This window comes from Mus pahari, chromosome 18 (assembly GCF_900095145.1).
Source record: "Mus pahari chromosome 18, PAHARI_EIJ_v1.1, whole genome shotgun sequence".
Taxonomy (NCBI): Eukaryota; Metazoa; Chordata; class Mammalia; order Rodentia; family Muridae; genus Mus; species Mus pahari.
The window spans coordinates 1,149,155-1,160,933 of NC_034607.1; positions in this window are offsets into that span (position 1 = coordinate 1,149,155).

Below are 11,779 nucleotides of genomic sequence, written 5' to 3' on the forward strand. Positions count from 1 at the left end.
AGGGAGAGGGAGAGGGAGAGGGAGAGGGAGAGGGAGAGGGGGACATATGTACATATGTCTGTACATATGTATAGACGTACATACATTGATACACACAAATGTAGAGAAGTTTTAAAATGTCATTTGGTGGAGTGGAATGAACTCAGAAGCCTGCATTTTAAGTTTCATGAGAATTTCTACATAGATACTTTTTATGCATGCACGTATGTGTCTCTGTCATTGACTAATAAGGCTAATGCTTTGACAAGAGATTTTCAAATGTTCACTGTGCAACAAGGTTCACTCCAAAATTACAAACTTGACTCTACCAGGCAAAGAGGATTTTTGCAAAATGTGACTTCTGAGCCAAGACTAGGACCCTGGAAAATGAACAGTTTAGCTTTACTCAAGGAAGGGTCAAACACAAATGAAAGAAGCACTTAGAAGCTACTGGAAAGCCTTCCAGTTGAGCTCATACCTAGCACTAGAGACAACCCTTTGTTTTAAAATTTTATTTATGTATGTATTTATTTACCTCCCAAATGTTGTTTCCTCTCAAGTCCTCCCTTCCCAGAGTCTCTCCTCCACCCCTCCTCCATTCTCTATCCTTCCCACCCACTAGCTGCCACTCCTGAACCTCACTCCCTGCATGTCTGTTATTGTGTTCCATCTTTTGAATCACTGTATCTTCTCATTTTCCCTACTTTTCCCCCCTGTCTTTTCTCACAATAGAGATAATTTTCAGAGTTGATTATAGGTTGTGGAATCATACAGATCTATGTCTCTATTCACAGATTTTACTTGAGTATTCTGATAACCAAATACATGACCTCATTGGATCCCTGAGGGGGTGCCAGGGCAGGTGATCAACATAAAGCCTACCAGCTGTCATTGTTAGAATCACCATTATCCATTCCTATTGCTGATTGATGTCTATAAGCTAACTGTCTGTTATTCACATGCTAGGTGATCCATAACATTCCAGGATCTCATCCCAACTCTAGGCTAATTATTCCTCTGTTTCTGCATGCTTCCCAACACTCAGCACTCACAGGCTCTAGAATTCCTGTTCCTAAATGTGCAAAGCCTTTTCTGGCTTCTTTTCTTTCTAGTATATGTTCCATAATCCAAAAATCTACAAATTTTTTCAGAACAACTTCTTCACAAGATTCTCCTACAGGAAACTGGATCTGTAGAAAAAGAAAGGCACAAAACACAGACACAAAACCCAGGCAGAGCACCTCCCCCTGTCCTGTCCTCCAATGCCCTCTCTTTCCAAGGGGAACATCACAAAAACCTATGTACCACTGTCTGCCTATGGATCTGTGTCATAGACCTAAAGCTATGATGCAAAGTACAAAAATGGAAAAAGTCAAGCAGAGAACCACATCCTGCATCTAAAGCACACATTGTGGGTTATATTCCATAAACAGTCAGAGCGGAGACAATCCTTCATTCTGTACACACATACTGGGAACTTAGAGGATACCTGGTGTTTGTCTGAGAGGTCAGTAAAAGGAGAGTGGCAGGTGCACATCTGAGAGGGTTGTTTGGGCTGAACCATGTCTTCTGGAGGTCCATGTCCACCTGTTTCACCTTTATCTTTGCAGATTTTAGCCAAGGAGGGGATCTTGAGATAAGTTTATACTAGAGTATAATGCAATTTATACAGACTGGCATCCTTATAAGAAAAGTAGGGTTTAATAAGATGGCCTAGTAGTTTAATGTGCGGAATACCAAATTTGATGACCCAAGCTTGATCTCTAGAACTCAAATAGCAGGTAAAAGATGAGAAGTGACTCTCACAAGCTGTCCACTGATTTCTGTGCCTTGTGGCACATGCATGTCTAGACTCATACATTCACAATAAATAAATTAATGGCTTTAAAAAAAACAGAAGTCAAAGAAAAAGAGGTTGTAAAAAAAAGGCAATGATTGGAATGATGTTGCCACTAGAAGCTAGAGAACACAAGGAGACTCCCTTAGTGTCTTCAGAGGATGTGTGGTCCTGAGATACTTTAAGATGGGGTTGCTAGTTTTTAGGGCTATAAGAGTTAATTTCTGTTGTTTTCAGCCACCATGTTTATAACAATTTGCTGTGGTAGTGATGATATTCACACACACACACACACACACACACACACACACACACACACACACAGATGGTACAGGTGACACAAACTCACAGGACATACATTTTTTATTGCCTTATCTTATCCCTTCCACCTAGTATGAAAATACTCTTCACCCAAGAACAGACATTAGAATTCATGACTAACATGGAATGGGGAAGTGATGAGAAATAACTAGGTTGAATGGGCCACTGAGAATCAGGACAGGCCCTCACAGCTATAAACAGGTTCCTGTCAGTAGACAGCCCATGCTATATTCTCCTACCTTCCTCTTAGGTCCCAGATTTTCAGGCCTCTCTGTGCTTTATTTATCTCTGTCTTTTACTATTCAGTCTCCACAGCACTTGACCTATCCTCCTAGAAAGAAAGGGCTCCACTTACCTTAGTGGAGAAATATGGGGATAGTCTGTAATGCAGCCCAGAGAGCCCTGTGTACAGAATACCAGAGCTGTAATGAGAGGGATAGGAGTTTTATCTCTACAGGTGCTCTCCCAAGAGGAAGGTTCCCAGCTGCCTCTGCACTGAACTTGCCTGGGGATGCGAGTTCATGGTCCTGTAAGATCAGGATGACTAGGGACCTAGAAATGCACCACCCTCAATCCTGTCAATAGATTATCTATCTATCTATCTATCTATCTATCTATCTATCTATCTATCTATCTATCATCTTCTATCTACCTATCTATAAATAATCTATCTATATGTACCTATTAATATCTATTATTTTCCTTTTTCCCCTTTCTAGATAACTGCCACCTTCTTTCTTTTTACTTCCTTTATCCCCCTTTCTCCTTTCCTCTCTCTTTCTTTTGTTTGGGATAACTTTTCTTCCCATGTTCCTTCTAATCATTATTCATCTGTTCTTCCTTTAGCTCTTGACTTAGATTTTCATCTTCACAGAAAATCTCATTCAAGACCTAGGGATATGACTCCATGGATAAGAGCACAACTGTGTAATTATGGGTACCTGAGTTCAAATACCCTACACCCACATAAAATACAGACATAGTTATGCATGTCTATAGCCCAGAGTTGTAAGGAGCAGAGACATGAAGACTGAAGGGCATAAAGACCACAGTTACAACACCAGGTTCTTTTGAGCCAGGGTGTTTAACTGAACCTGGTTGATTAAATTAAGAATTAGATAGTATGCCAAAATCCTCCTCTAGTTTACCTACACAAACACATCTACAACACACACACACACACACACACACACACACTCATGCATACCTGCATGTATATACACATTCACTAGCTCAGGTACTCAGGTACATACACAGAAAGAAAAAGTGAATGCTCCTATCAGCATTCCCTGACCTTACTCCATCAATACTGGATATACAGGCTGGGCTAGGCTTCTCCCCATTTACACATTTTTAGAAAATTGAGTCAGATACCTAGATATATATTCTGGTGACATCATTCCTATCTCTGCCTTTATGGATTCATTTTCATTTCTTATTTTTGTGTATGTGTGTGTGTTTGCCAGTGAGTCTGTGTGAGTATACATCAGATGTGTGAGGGTGCATTAGAAAGTTAGCAGATGGCATCACATAATCTGAAGCTGGAATTACAAGTAGTTTTGAGGTACCAGTGTGAGTACTGGAATCCAACCTGGGTCCTCTACAAAAACATCAAATGTTCTTAACCATTGAGCCATCTCTCTAGCCTCTTATCAAGTTCTTGACAATGTTCAAGTTTCATGGGTATTTGGGGAAGGAACTGCCCATTGAATGTTTTGTGATTTCTCTTTTATACATTTTTTTCATGAATCTTCTTTGCTATATTGTAATTGACCATTTTCATGGAGCACAGTGTGATGCTTTATATTTTTTGGATTTTCTTCTAATTTTTTGTGTATAAATATGTGTATTTGTGTATGCATGTGTGCTATCAAACATTTAAGGATTAGGGATTCTTTGTTTTCATCACGTGTGTTACCAGGAACAAAACTCAGGATATTTGGTTTGGTGGCAAGCACATTTATCTACTGAGGCAGCTTACCAGCCCTAGTATGGTATTTTAATACATACAGTCTTTGGGTAGTGTTAAAATCAAGGTTTCTCGATTTATTTCTTTTTTCTTCTAAGAAAAAGTCTCATTATGCAATCTGTTAGGAATTTGTTGCAATGCTTTGTCTTGCTTCTAGTCTGAGCCAGTGCCCTGAGAAGACCTTGGACACTGACTCTGCACCAAATCTCACAACACCCAGAAGAAGCTAGACTCTCAGGAGCTCTAACACACCTAGGATCATAGGTGAGGAGGGCACAATAGTTGCCACAAACCTGGAGTAACTGGGACCCCTGGGGATCCAGGGATGCAGGAACCCCCGCTGGCCAGTGGCACGGGTTCCTTCCCATGGATCATAGGATCATAGGATGTCAGGAGCTTGGTCACACCAGGATTTCAGGATCCCAGAGGCAGATTGACTCCTAGGAGCTCTTACACTCAGTGTCTCATGTGGGGAGCCATAGCCCCTGGGGCCGCACCCCAACATGGCACCTATAGAAAGAGAGTTCTTATAATAAACAAGTACTTATTTGGCTGCTGCTGTTATCCCTGCTGATCATTGGCTGAGCTTGCTTGCCTGGTGTGATTGGTTGGCGTGAATGATATATTGGGCTCTTCCCCGGGGTTCGGGGGAGATGAAGATTGAAACTTGCTGAATAAACTGCTGTTACAAGAACTGGTGGTTGCATCTTCCTTGCTGGTCGAGAGAGGATGCAACAAATGGTGGCCCATATGGGGACCCGACTCCCCCACTGAAGAGTTCAGAACTTTCAGCAGTCAGTGTTTGCCGGCAGGGTAAGTCCGTGGTGAGACTTACAACCCCAGGAGCTTGGGGGAAAGACCTCGGGGAAGCATAGAGGCTACAGCAAGGTCGCCAGGAAGCAGGTGCTAAGCAAAAGTGAAAATAAAGTAGGGCCTTTAAGGATCCCAGAGCAGGGACGAATTTTGAAGGATCCCGGAGCAGGGATGATTTNACAAGGTTCTCGGTAAGGAGATGTAACAGAAAGCTCCCGGTTTTGGGGACAAGTTAAGTTCCTGGTATAAGGACAAGTTAAGTACCTGGTACAGGGACGAAGTTAAGTGAGGTTTGAAGTTAGGTTCTCAGCACAGAGATGAAGTTAAAAGTGAAGAGAGCAGGAGGAGATTGCTTTACAAATGAAAGTAAGAACGTTGGTGCAGCTGCTAGCAATTTGGAATTTAATTAAATCTTGCCTGGAAAACAGGAGTGGAGGGTATGCTGCCAGGTTAGAAAAGTTTTCCTGTGGCCAGGCTGGGTATTTTAAAAGAGATTGCTTTCCCAACCACCCAAGGCCAACTACTGCAGCTCCTGTGAGACATCTAAAATTATGTCCACGGTGTCATAAAGGCTCATGCAGCAGAAGCAGAAAAATGCAAATGAGTAGCTAGCAAAAAAGAAAAAAGGCTAAAGAAAAAGAGAGTGAGGAGGGAAGTTCGGATGAATCATCTGACAGTGGAGATGAAGTGACTATCATGATATCTAAGTTGAGTTTTAGGCGAGGAAGGCCGNCTGAACCCTTGGCACCTCCCTTGCCCTCACCTCCTCTCTATAATGGGGAAAGAAGAAGTGAAGGAAAGAGCAGCCACCACGCTTTGGTATAATGAAATCTGCTTTGAGAAGTTGGTGCCTTCCCAGTGTTTCAAGATCAGCAAGGGCAACGAAGAGTCAGTAACTACTTATGGCCACCAAGCTGCCTTCATTGTGACATCTATCTATCTATCTATCTATCTATCTATCTATCACCTTTGCTGCATGTCACTTCCTCTGATTTCAAGGAGAATATCCCAGACAGTGTTACTTTCCAGTGTAACCATAAGCCTGCTTAGCTTGGGGTAAGAATTAGTAGAAAATGGTGCTTTAATAAACCATTGTTGTGGGACCCTGACCCATGTTTGGGCCAGCTGCCCTCATTACCACTTAAATCAAAGCAGCTGGCTCAACTCACTTTTTAACGCTCAACTCCTTTGTTAACTCTCAGCTGAAAACTGGATTCTTTTTTTTTTTTTTTTCTGGTCTCTTTTTTTTATTATTATTATTTTCTTTATTTACATTTCAAATGCTATCCCGAAAGTTTCCCATACCCCTCCCCCCACCTCTGTTCCCCTACCCACCCACTCCCACTACTTGGCCCAGGCCTTGCCTTGTGCTAGGTCATATAGAGTTTGGAAGACCAAGGAGCCTCTATTCCCACTGATGGCCGATTAGGTCATCTTCTGCTACATATGCAGCTAGAAATACAAACCCCGGGGGTACTGGTTAGTTCCTGTTGTTGTTCCACCTACAGGGTTGCAGCCCCCTTCAGGTACTTGGGTACTTTCTCTAGTTCCTCCATTGGGGACCCTGTGTTCCATCCAGTAGCTGGCTGTGAGCATCCATTTCGGTGTTTACCAGGCACTGGCATAGCCTCACAAGAGGCCGCAATATCAGGGTCCCTTCAGCAGTATCTTGCTGGCATGAGCATTAGTATCTAGGTTTGGTGGCTGATGATGGGATGGACTCCCGAATGGGGTACTCTCTGGATAGTCCATCCTTTCATCTTAGCTCTAAATTTTGTCTCTGTACCTATAACCTTTCATGAGAGTTATGTTCCTTATTCTAAGGAGGAATGAAGTATCCACAAATGGGGCTGCACCCCAACATGGCGCCTACAGAAAGAGAGTTCTTATAATAAACAAGTACTTATTTGGCTGCTGCTGTTATCCCTGCTGATCATTGGCTGAGCTTGCTCACCTGGCAAAGCTAAGTTGCCTGGTGTGATTGGTTGGTGTGAATGATATATTGGGCTCTTCCCCGGGGTTTGGGGGAGATGAAGATTGAAGCTTGCTGAATGAACTGCTGTTAGAAGAACTGATGGTTGCATCTTCCTTGCTGGTCAAGAGAGGGCACAACAGTCTCAGGATAACAGAGACATCTGGACTCTGAGGAGTTCTGACACAACCAAGATAATAGGAGGGACAGGATCCAGTCAGAGACAGTGAGTGCAGGTAGAACTAGAGATAACCAGATGGTGAGAGGCAAGTGCAAAAACATAAGCAACAGAAACCAAGGTTACTTGGCATTCATCAGAACCCAGTTCTCCCACCATAGCAAGTCCTAGATTCTCCATCAAGCCAGAAAAGCAAAATTTAAATATTAACTCACTTCTCATGATGATGATAGGGGACCTTAAGATGGACATAAATGACTCCCTTAAAGAAATACAAGAAAACACACATAAATACGTAGAAGCCCTTAAAGAGAAAACACAAAAATTCCTTAAAGAATTACAAGAAAACACAACAAAACAGGTGAAGGAATTGAACAAAACCACCCAGGATTTAAAAATGGAAGTAGAAACAACAAAGAAATAAAAAAAACAGAGACTACTCTGGGGATAGAAAACCTAGGAAAGAGATCAGGAGTCATAGATGCAAGAATCACCAAAAAAATACAAGAGATAGAGGAGACAAACACAGGGGAATAAGATATAGAACATTAAAACAACAGTTAATGAAAATGCAGAATGCAAAAAGCTCCTAACCCAGAACATCCAGCAAATCCAGGACACAATGAGGAGACCAAACCCAAGGATAATAGATATAGAAGAAACCTAAGATTCCCAACTTAAAGGGCCAGTAAATATCTTCAACAAAATTATAGAAGAAAGCTTTCCTAACCTAAAGAGATGCCCATGAATAAAGAAGCCCACAGAACTCCAAATAGACTATACCAGAAAAGAAATTCCTCCCATCACATAATAATCAAAACACCAAATGCACAAATCAAAGAAAGAATATTGAAAGCAGGAAGGGAAAAAGGTCAAGTAATATTAAAGGTAGACTGATCAGAATTACACCAGACTTCTCAGCATAGAATCTAAATGTTAGAAGATCCTGGGCAGATCTCATACAGACACTAAAAGAACACAAGTGGCAACCCAGGCTACTACACCCAGTAAAACTCTCAATTGACATAGATGGAGAAACCAAGATATTCCATGACAAAAACAAATTAAAACAATATCTTTTGACAAATCCAACCCTACAAAGGATAACATGGAAAACTCCAACACCATGAGGGAAAATACACCCTAGAAAAAGCAAGAAAGTAATCTTTTCCCAACAAACCCAAAAGAAGATAGCCATAAAAACCTTTAACAACAAAAATAACAGGAAGCAACAATCACTTTTCCTTAATATATCTGAACATCAATGGACTCAATTCCCCAATAAAAAGACATAGACTAACAGATTGGATACATAAACAGGACTCAGCATTTTCCTGCATACAGGAAACATACCTCAGTGACAAAGACAGACACTACCTCAGAGTAAAAGCTGGAAAACAGTTTTCCAAGCAAATGGTCCTAAGAAAAAAGCTGGAGTAGCCATTCTAATATTGAATAAAATTGACTTTCAACCAAAAGTTATCCAAAAAGATAAGAAAGGACACTTTCTTCTGTTCAAAGGAAAAATCTATCAATATGAACTCTCAATTCTGAACATCTATGCTCCAAAGGCAAAGGCACCCACATTCATAAAAGGAAGTTTACTAAAACTTAAAATACACATTGCACTGCACACAATAATAGTTCCTTCTGGTCTTTGTCAGTCTACCTTGGGAGCAAACTCAGCATACAGTCCCACAGCCCCCAGTGGAGGCTCCACCCCCAGCCTCCCTAGTAGACCTAGAAACTTATGATCAGGGGGGAGGAGAACAGAACATCTGTTACACCACCAGCAGGAGTAACTGGGACTAGCATGACTCAGGGATATAGGAATCCTATCCAACCAGTGGCTCTGGTTCCTTCCAGTCTGCACCAGTCTACCTTGGGGGCAAACTCAGCATCCAGTCCCACAGCCCCCAGAGGAGGCTCCACTCCCAGGCACTCTAACATGACCAGGATCTTAGGATCCCAGAATCCTAGGATCCCAGGATTCCAGGATCTTTTTTCTTTTTTTTTTCTTTTTTCGGTTTTTCAAGACAGGGTTTCTCTGTGTAGCCCTGGTTGTCCTGGAACTCACTTTGTAGTCCAGGCTGGCCTCGAACTCAGAAATCCACCTGCCTCTGCCTCCCAAGTGCTGGGATTAATGGCGTGCACCACCACGCCCAGCTGGATCCCAGGATCTTGGTCACACCAGGATCTCAAGGTCTCAGAGGGAGCTTGACTCCCAAGAACTCTGACACATCCAGAATCTCAGGATCACAGAGACAGCTGGACTCTGAGGGGTTTTTAACTCAACCAGGATTAGAGGACAGACAGGCTCCAATCAAATATAGTGAGGGCAGGGAGCTCGACAGATAATCAGATGGTGGGAGGCAAGTGCAAGAACAGAAGCAATAGAATCCAACGTTACTTGGCACCATCAGAACCCAATTCTCCCACCAAGCAAGTCTTGGATACACCATTGCACCAGAAAAGCAAGTTTCCAATCTAAAGTCACTTGTCATGTCAATGATAGAGGACTTCAAGAAGGACATAATAACTCCCTTAAAGAAATATAGGAGAACACATTTAAACAGGCATAAGTCCTTAAAGAGGAAACACAAAAATTCCTTAAAGAGTTACAGGAAAACACAATCAAACAGGCAAAGGAAATGAACAAAACCATCCAAGCTCTAAAAATCGAAATATAAACAATAAAGAAATCAGAAAGGGATTCAACCCTGGAGTTAGAAAACCTAGTAAAGAGATCAGGAGTCATAGATGCAAGCATCACCAACAGAATACAACAGATAGAAGAGAGAATCTCAGGGACAGAAGATATATGAACATTTACACAACAGTCAAAGAAAATGTAAAATGCAAAAAGTTCCTAATTGAAAACATCTAGGAAATCCAGGACTCAAACCTAAGGATAATAGGTGTATAGAAGAGAGTGAAGGGCCAGTAAATGTCTTCAACAAAATTATAGAAGAACACTTCCCTAACTTAAAGAAAGATGCCCATGAACATACAAGCAGCCTACAGAACTGTAAATAGACTGGACCAGAAAAGAGGTTCCTCCCATCACATAATAATCAAAACATGAAATATATTAAATAAAGACTGTTAAAAGCAGTAAGGGAAAAAGGTCAAGTAACATATAAAGGCAGACCTTTTAGAATTACACCAGACTTCTTACCAGGGACTATGAAAGCCAGAAGTTCCTGGCCAGATGTCATACAGACCTTAAGAGAACATAAATGCCAGTCCAGACTATTATACCCAGCAAAAATCTCAATTACCATAGATGGAGAAAACAAGATATTCCAGGACAAAACCAAATTTACATACTATCTTTCCACAAATCCAACCCTACAAAGGATAATAGATGGAAATGTTCAACATCCTTAGTCATCAGGAAAATACAAATCAAAACAACCCTGAGATTCCACCTCACATCAGTCAGAATGGCTAAAATAAAAAACTCAGGTGACATCAGATGCTGGCAAGGATGTGGAGAAAGGAACACTCATCCATTTTTGGTGGGAATGCAAGCTGGTACAACCACTCTGGAAATCAGTTTGGTGGTTCCTCAGAAAATTGGACATAAAAAATGGCTATCCTACTGAAAGCAATCTACAGATTCAATGCAATTCCCATCAAAATTCCAACTCAATTCTTCACTGAATTAGAAAGTGAAATTTGCAATTTTTTCTGGAATAATGAAAAACCTAGGATGGCAAAGACTATTCTCAACAATAAAAGAACCTCTGGTGGAATCACCATGCCTGACCTCAAGTTGTACTACAGAGCAATTGTGATTAAAAAAAAAAAAAAACTGCACGGTACTGGTACAGTGACAGACAGGTAGACCAATGGTGTGGGGAGTGGGAGCAACCACAAGTATCAAGAGGGCACCCTGGCTCATTGCCAAGCCCCGTGATCCCTACTTACCAAGAACCTGAGCCTGCGCACCTGATGAGTCACTGGCCTATCACCATGAGCCCTGCCTGCAGGCATGGTTCATGTTTAGAGCATGCTGAACACTGATTAGATCCAAGAGAGGGGGGGGAGGAATGAGATCAGAGGGTGGAGGGAAAAACAAAAGAGAAACTGGATGAGCCAGAGGAAAAGATGGGAGTTGCTTGAAACCCTCCTTGGCGTTAATGTTGTTTTTCCCATCTCTGCCCGTTGGAGTGTGGGGCTTCAGTATCTGGTGGCCCATACAGGGAAGAAAAGAAGAAAAGGCCAAGAAAGAAGCAGAAGAGAAAGAAAAGCAGAAGCCAGGCAGAAGAAACAGGAAGCCAAAGAAAAGCAAAGACAAGCTGAATTAGAAGTTGTTCGGTTGGCTAAGGAGAAAGAAGAGGAAGAAGTTAGAAAAGGAAAAGGCAGAAACTTCGGAACTCGTGCAAGAGCTGAAACGAGAAAAAGGAGCTACAGGGGAGTTCCGTGGTAAGTAAGAATTAATCTAGCACTAGGAAGAGGCTCCCAGTAGAGGGACGAAGTTAGGCTCCCAGTGTAGGGATAGAGTTAGGTAAGTCCAGCCTCCAAAAGGGACAGAAAACCTCAGATACGAAGCCATAGGATCCGCCGCTTCGAAAGTTAAAGTAAAAACCGCATTAGTGTGGCTTCTCAAAGGAAACGGAGTTAAATTAAAAATGAAACAATAGACAAATTCTTGGAAACAATAATTAAAGAAATTGAAGAGGCCTTTAATTTGATTTTGGATAG